Consider the following 7,951-nt stretch of genomic DNA (forward strand, 5'->3'; position numbering starts at 1 on the left):
TGATACTCCCAAAAATCCTCTCAATGTTGCTCCCCCAAATCCCATTTTTTGTCAGTAAAAGCATCCCAACTACTATATTACATGTTTATAACTAAACAGCAAAGTATAATAGTTGTTTTTCTTTTGCATACTGCATTTTCATTATTACACACACCTAAACTAATTGCTACCTGTTCGCTTTTTTTGCAGTTGTGATTTCCTTACTTTTTATTTCTCAACTTACCATCTGCTTCTTTTACTGCTCCCACTCTTGCAGTACAGATAAATTTAAATAAAGAGCATGCAACATTGCAACTACTCACATTCCAACATTAAACAGCAATCCAAGGTAAGTAAAGTACTTTATATATTTAACTATTTGCATAAATTACCTGGCTACAGTGACGCTTACGTTCAAACAGCATTTATCTATTTCGAGAACTACTTGTAAACAACTTAAAATTGTTCTCTGTTATTTGTTAAAGATGAGAACTATCAATTTGATGTTTTTGTTACTCTGATTTTATTTAATCAAATCAGCAGCAATTTCTTTAGTATGCTTTTTCAAAAAGTTAAAATGTATACATATGAAACAACATGCAAAGAACATATTGTTTTTGTTTGAATACAACTATATACAAGAACAGCAACAAATCACAATTTTATGTACTACAGGTCGAAGCTACAAAGAATATATTCGTCGGGGGACAAGAAACCAAGAGTAGGAGTATAACAATTAAGGATGCTACCGACTCTGTGAAAGTTAGTCTCTGGAGAGAAGCAACAGATTTTACAGTCGAAATTGGGAAATATGTACAGATAACACATCTGACTGTACATGAATTCAATGGAAGAAAAAATATTAAACACGACTAGACACACTACAGTACAAGTAAGTAATAATTTTTAAACCTGTCATACTGCAGAAAGAAAAACACAAAATACTTTATATTAAAACACTTTCTCTATAGGTCATACAGCCACCAAAGGAAAACATCACTGTTACATTATTTGGACTCGAGAAAACATACCAAGAAAAAAGCACAATGACAGTGCAAATAGAAGAAAGTGAAAATTTTCAATCAATGGACATAAATAATACAACTTTGATGGACTTCTTAGACATTGCTACAGATACAGAAGACTTTGAAGATGCTTTAATGCCGCATTTACCAATAACACTAAATGTACTGTTTTGCAATGGATGCATAACAGACATAATTAAACAAATGTAACAGCATAACAAAAAGAAACAATGTTTGTATACTACAAGAAGCTGCTTTTTGAAAAGGAAAAAAAAAAGCTAACACATAATATTCTATTTTTTGCCTGCTGTGTAATTTTACGGTTTTTAGCACAATACTAGTACGCAACTATTTTTACTTTACTCTACATTACTTCGTTTTTATTGTACACATTATTACAAGTACTCCACCTTTACATTTAGTTTTAAGCATTCCTCAAAAAATGTATATTTGACAAAACAAAAAGACTATTGCAATGTTTCTTTGTATAACTTTCATGCCTGCTATGCTTTATATACAGAACAGCTTGCATTTAACTGAATAATATTTTATTACTTACCTGAACAACAACAATGTGTATATACAATTTTTCATATTATTTACAAAGAAACAATTACTACACAACGCATATGTAAGAAAAAAACAACTATTTTACACACCAAGTTTGTGAGTTTCTAAATTGTACAATATTGTCAATTGCATGTAAATATAGAAATGTCTTTGTTTAAACAATTAAAATATGTACCATTTCTTAAGAACCATCATTCTAATGTTTCTTTTATACAAACAGAAGCTATGCCCATAAACATATATTCAATTATTGTTTGTACACTTACAAATAATCATCTTGCCGAATGCTCATTTTTCTCTTTGATTATATTTTACTTGCTTTTTTTGTCGCTTTGGACATCTATTCACCTGGTTTCCCAAACAACTGTCCTACCTACAGCCACACACCCTTACTGCCCACTGCCCATTCACTGCCCCACCTCCCGATTGTATTGTTGTACTGTCACCACCCCTATGCTAACACTCACAACTCTTGTATGCTGTAAGCACACATGCATGTTACATTTGCAATGCAACAACAAGTGTCTCATTTTGACAAAGCTTAAGTATTGCCATTGCAAATGCCAAAACTATTAATTTCCTTATTTTGAAAAATAACACATAGATAAAAGATTTATCATTTACAATACCAATAGCTCAAACTTTCCTAATGCGAGACGTATTGCATTGCAAATGCTTGTTTATAATAATGTCAGACGAGTGTTGTGAGTCCTCTCTTGGTTTCACATACTACTCTGTTCTGCCCTCTGATTGATCTCTCTCCGAGCGCTTGTCGGGTCAGTCCTGAAAGGTACGAGAAGGATGTGTATGAGGATACTGATCACTATCAGGCTGTTTAAGCGTATAACAGTTATGTAGGTTATACCATTTTTCAGTGGACTCCAGTTGGTGAGATTCACCTTGTGTTTTTGTTTGTTTTTGTTTATCTCAGCATTTTTTAGAAGACTATGGGGCCTGTTTCAAGTTCTCCTTATCGGAATTACCCTTAAATTGTAGTGTTTGTTTGGTGTGGCTCCCAAATTATCTTGCCCTATAAATGTATAGGTTTCAGCAATAATTTTTGGTAATTTGCGATCTTGGTCCACTAACAGAACCTACGCGAGGCACTGACACATTGACAAAGCTGCTTCTTCCTCTTGAATATTACTTAAAATAATCGAGGAGAATGTGATGTAATTGCTTATACATTTCATCCCCAGGTCCAGAACAGGGACAGCCCTTTATTAATTTTGAATCTTTTTCAGCACTTCAGGCAAAACAGCGATAGATGGTGTGCCATGTGTTATGGTACATATTGCAGCAAAAATTGTGCCCCAGGTGGCACATTCATCTACCGGGGTAATTTTCCTAAGTGGTAGGCACATTGTGAGATTTCTATGTTTATCTTGGGGTCCCTTTTAGGGAAATACTGCTTCAAGCTGGTTTGTTTATCGTGGAATCCCGAATGGAAATTCTTCCTTACTGGTGGCAACCATACCCATAATTGTGTTAATAGTCACTGGATTCATTGCAGGCACAGCTATATGTAGCTTTGAAGCTTGAACAGCCCTCTCCGGAGTTGCTAATATTGTTTGCATAACAAACTGTGTTAGACGTCTGCATAGTTTAACTAGACCGGAGTATAAAGCAAGGAGCTCTATAGCTGTTATTGATCCTATCTTTGGGTATAGTATATTGCCGGTTAGGACTGGCCAGGCCATCATTACTGAGGCGACCCATTCTTACATTGTGTAGTACATGTGGTTGGGCGCCTTGGAACCTGAAATGTTAATGGTATTTCTAAATTTTCATAGGCTCTGTATTACCTGGTGTTACAGCTTGAGTGCATGTGTGAAATGCTCATGTATTGGTATCTGATGCAGGAAACGTGGCCCTTGAATAGAATACCTCTGTTTTGTACACTTTGTGGGCCTCAACCACAGAGGTAGCATCACCCAAAAGGGAGCTCTTGCTGTTGTAACATTTGTGTTACTGAATGTCTGCAATTAAGTTGAATGACCACTGGTACTTGAGGCAAATTTAATGAATGGAATTCATAGAAGGGAAAAACTATAGTGGGGTGATCCTTTTAAAGGTTCAAGCTTAAACAACGTCCAAACAAAAATCGAGGCCTCCTATTTAGCTAGGGAGGAATAATCCCTAACACCACGGATGTCTATGTATAAGGTGACTAGGGGTATTCTTGGCACACACAAGAGCTACTCAGGAGACCCATTAAATAAGTTCCTGACCTAGAATGTTGGTGGCACCATGTCAGACAGTTCCTACCAATTAAGTAGGACTGTGTACCCAGACAATATAAATGTAGAATATGGGGACTGAGTCCATCCATTTCATCAGAGTATGTTTGCCTAATTTTTAGCTCGCTAACAGTGCCCCATCCTGACCCCTAACCATAACAGGGTACTAGATGGTGTCTGCAATCTCAGAACATGACCACTCACATTCTACAAGGAAATTGTGGATAGAGATCTTTCCGTTCGTTGTTGCTTAGGCATGCCCAGAGGTAGACACAAGAATTGCATGAATTCGCTTTTCAAACATTTATTAAAGGAATTGTATTCTTGAGTAAAAAAACATGATCTGTAATTATTAGTAGGAGGAAACAAAGTATTGTTACCAACATTATAATAATGGTGAAGAAGATAAATAGTTCAACCATTTTGCAATATTATGTGATTATATGATAATTCATATATTGATACTCCTACCTAACATTACCTACACTATTGGGAGCATAGTAAGAATACCCTCTGCCAGATCTCTTGGGACAACTAAACTCCCCATATCTGTGTATAATGTATCAGAAATCCAGTCTGGTGTAAAACAGGCCGTCGGCCTTTGCAGGACAGAGATTGGAACCAGGAGGGCTGCATCCCAGTCACAGCATCCTGGATTATCCATAGAAGTGGTCCTCTGGACCATATTGCTCAGAGGTGGCTTATATGATAAAATCACTGTTGCAATTGCACTGTTTCAGAGGTGCAGCACTGATGTTATTATTTGTCTGTCACCAGCTGGGCAACCAAAAACAAGGGCCTCATTCTCAATGTTCCTAGCCTTGGACGGAGTGTACTAGTCAACTTGATAATGTGCCTACTAAAAAATGTACTGCCTGCAGAACCATTTTAAACTATTCTATCATGTACGTGCAAAGCTTATAGAAAGTCACTGTTTAGAAAAGATGTCAAGTTTAAACTTGTAACTAAAATGGGGATTCTGTGCTGGTGCCCTGTTGGACCTTACAACAAAAGACATCTGCTGCAGAGATCTGTGTGTTCAGCAATTTAAAGGGGATTATAAATTAGGGCTTTTGGTTTTATGTTCCTAATTTTTTTAACATTTTTGTCTGTATTTTTCCAGAGCTACATTATCCACCAGAGTTATCTTACCGCTATTATAATTTGTAATAGCAGTAAGATAACTCTGGTGGATAATGCAGCTCTTTGAGAGTTCTTTATTTTGTCAAATCATTTTTTACTCTTAAAGTAACTTGGACGGTTAATGTGCCTGCTGCAAAAGACATCATGAAACGTGCAGACCACAGATTTGTATTTTATGTAGGTCAGTGCTTTAAATGGGTTAGAATGAATGAGTATCTGCACATTTTTATGTCCATTTAAAGCACTGATCGATAAGTTGCCTACTGCTTTTGACAATGAAATCATATTGTTATTTCCAGCTCATAAGTTTCACTCCATTCAATATAACACCATCATCGATTTACCGGCATCAAGGAGCTGCATGCATATTGTAAGTCATGGGTTTAGATCCTTATTGTTTTTATCCGCAATATTTTGTTATACTAGGATCGCAAAGAAGAGCTCCTCTAGGAATTAATAAAGTCTTGTTAGTGCAGACAACCTGTAGTGTAGTTCCTATTTTTCCTATAGGCCCTGCGCATTGGAATAACATAAACAGCAGTTTAGACGTAGGACTGAGGTCTTCTAGGTCTCTACTGACTATGTTAGACTTAATTTAGGTTTTGCGACAGCTAGCTCAGAGGTCACTGGAAACTTTCTTGACTGAATAGGAAGTGATCAGCTTCCCTGGCTCAGACAAGAAGGGATTCAGCTTCCGACAACCGCATAAACATGACAACTTTTCTCCCTCAGAATAAGAGTCAATCTCTAGAGTCGTGTGAAACAATAGACCGCTATTTCACTCAGTCAGTTGTGCATATTTAATTTCACCAGGGTGCAGAGAATAGAGTGACGGGCGTTTTCAATAAAAGGTATTATTTATTGAGCAGTCTTCCTTCTCATGCAAGAGAAATGAATTGCCACAATTGCAATTCTTGTTATAAAGTAAAGTACGTACAGTAAAAGGAGTATTATGAAATAATACTGTAAAAGCATTGATATGGTTTCTTAGCCATAAGACACTTTAAAATGGATAAAATTTATATACATATATATACATAGGCTAACGTGCACAACTGGTGCTTCTAAAATACGCCTACCCCAGTGTACCTGACCTAAGCCTAATACGTGGGAAGGAGTAAGTAAGTAGCAGTTTAAGTTAAGTAGGTTTGTTGCCAAGGATCTGCTCAAGAATTCTCTCTAAGGGTTTAGTCAGCACTGTACCTTGGGAATAGAATGTAGGAGGTCTGGTATCTCCCTCTCAGGACCCGATATCCCAGTCACCCGCAAGGGTAGGCTGGAAACGCCGGAGCTGGATTTTCTCGGCAGGAGAAAAGACAGCATCTTTCTCAGCGCGTCAAAGAGGAGGGGCAGTGTCCGTGGGCTTCTCGCTTCTGCTGGGCTCTCGGAAAGTAGATTAGCTGCTCTGCTCCAGAATCACCACCGTGTGTTTGCTTAAGGCAACGTTGGTATATTTATACCTGAAAGGTGCCGAGTTTGACGTAAGGTTTGGACATAAGACGTCAATAAAGATGTCACTAAGAACTGGCCATTCTTACAGTGCTCGTAGGAGTTCTATTACAAATCAAAACAAAGCAAGCGGGGCTTTCCCAGGTTGCTGGGGGTTTGGTGTGTCGAAAGAACTCGGTGTGCTCTCTAGGAATCTAAGGAAGTAGCTTCTGCCGTGTCATGGACTGCAGGGGCGATTTACTGAAATATGGCTCTGATTATTATGTCATTATAGGGAATTTTATTGATTATAGCCGTATAGGGGCATAAAGTCTCAATATTGAATCGGGTTCCTAGATAAAACACATCACCCACTCCACGGTTTTATGTCCATCAATTACTAAAAACTTAAGCAATAAAGATGCATGTGTATTCCAACCCACCCCAAAATACATTTTTTATTCGAAATGGTGTATGCGAAATACACGGAACGTTATAGGTACTGTACGTTTTTAAGCAGTGTAATCATTAAAAAATTGCATTAATATTCAGTTGAACGATTTACGAAAATTACACATGAAATGTCTCTTCTTTTACAGAAAAGAAGGTCAAGACTATTTCATCACATATAAATGAAATTGCTTGTGAGTATGCTAGAGGCTGTGGTAACATATTGTCTCTAGATTAGCTAAAAATAGAAGCTCTGTTCTTTATGACTAGTTCTACTGTAAGCAGAGTACACGTGCCAAAAAGGTGTAAATATTTTGGAATTTTGGAAAAAAATAATTTCGTTTCAGGGGAAAATATAGTTCCAAATGTTTTCAGTAGCTTTTGTTTTTCAAAGCTGAAGGCCGAATTCAGAGTTCAGGGGAACGCTGTGTGCCGGTTGGCTTAAAAAGTTATTCTTTTGGTTCAGGGGAGAACATGACTTCAGATATAGATGTGCAAAAAAACAGTCTACAGCTTCAGGTGAAAGTTCGACCATGGTTGAAAAGGCTGTTACCGGGCAGTCGTGAGAATGATTGCTATCATCGATTTCAGGATCAGCAATGCTCACAGAAGGTCGTACCTGGGTGATGTTGCTCTCATTCCTTGCTTCACTGCCACCACCTAATCGTAGTGCAGAAGTCTCAACGAATGCCGTCATCAGGATTGGTAACCACTGGGGACAACACGAAGCATGAGCCGTTACTGGACTTAGCAAAGTAAAGACATCCATTGGTACTTCTGATTGTAGTGTAAGACAGGTGTCTAACACGCATGCTTCTCCGCATCGCATACAACGAAGCACAGGTAATATGCGGTTCTGCCATATAGGTCTGAATGAAAGAAACCAGGTCATATTCAGATCTCTTAGCCGGGCTAATCCAAGGACTTTAGTTATGCGGTCCCGGTAGCGTATTGCTAGGATCGTTTCTTCCATCCTTGCCGGAGTCATGTCTGTGTTTTGGCTTGCCATATCGGAGCAGAAGAGTCAAAAATAAGATTCCTGCTACGAGTCCCAAAAGTAGTGGTAGGCCACCAAAAACCAAATGGACAAAATTGGGAAAGATGCCCAGGACTGCT

The 7,951-nt window shown here is 37.9% G+C and overlaps 1 long non-coding RNA gene across 1 annotated transcript; it reads left to right on the plus strand.

The window, feature by feature from the left end:
- The first annotated feature begins 207 nt into the window (after positions 1-207).
- LOC147710722 (uncharacterized) lies at positions 208-1,685 on the plus strand. The gene is made up of 3 exons (XR_015295648.1): positions 208-328; positions 655-871; positions 951-1,685. It is a non-coding gene; the product is annotated as an uncharacterized LOC147710722 (long non-coding RNA).
- Positions 1,686-7,951: the final 6,266 nt, after the last annotated feature.

The sequence above is a fragment of the Lissotriton vulgaris genome, chromosome 5 (assembly GCF_964263255.1).
Source record: "Lissotriton vulgaris chromosome 5, aLisVul1.2, whole genome shotgun sequence".
NCBI lineage: Eukaryota > Metazoa > Chordata > Amphibia > Caudata > Salamandridae > Lissotriton > Lissotriton vulgaris.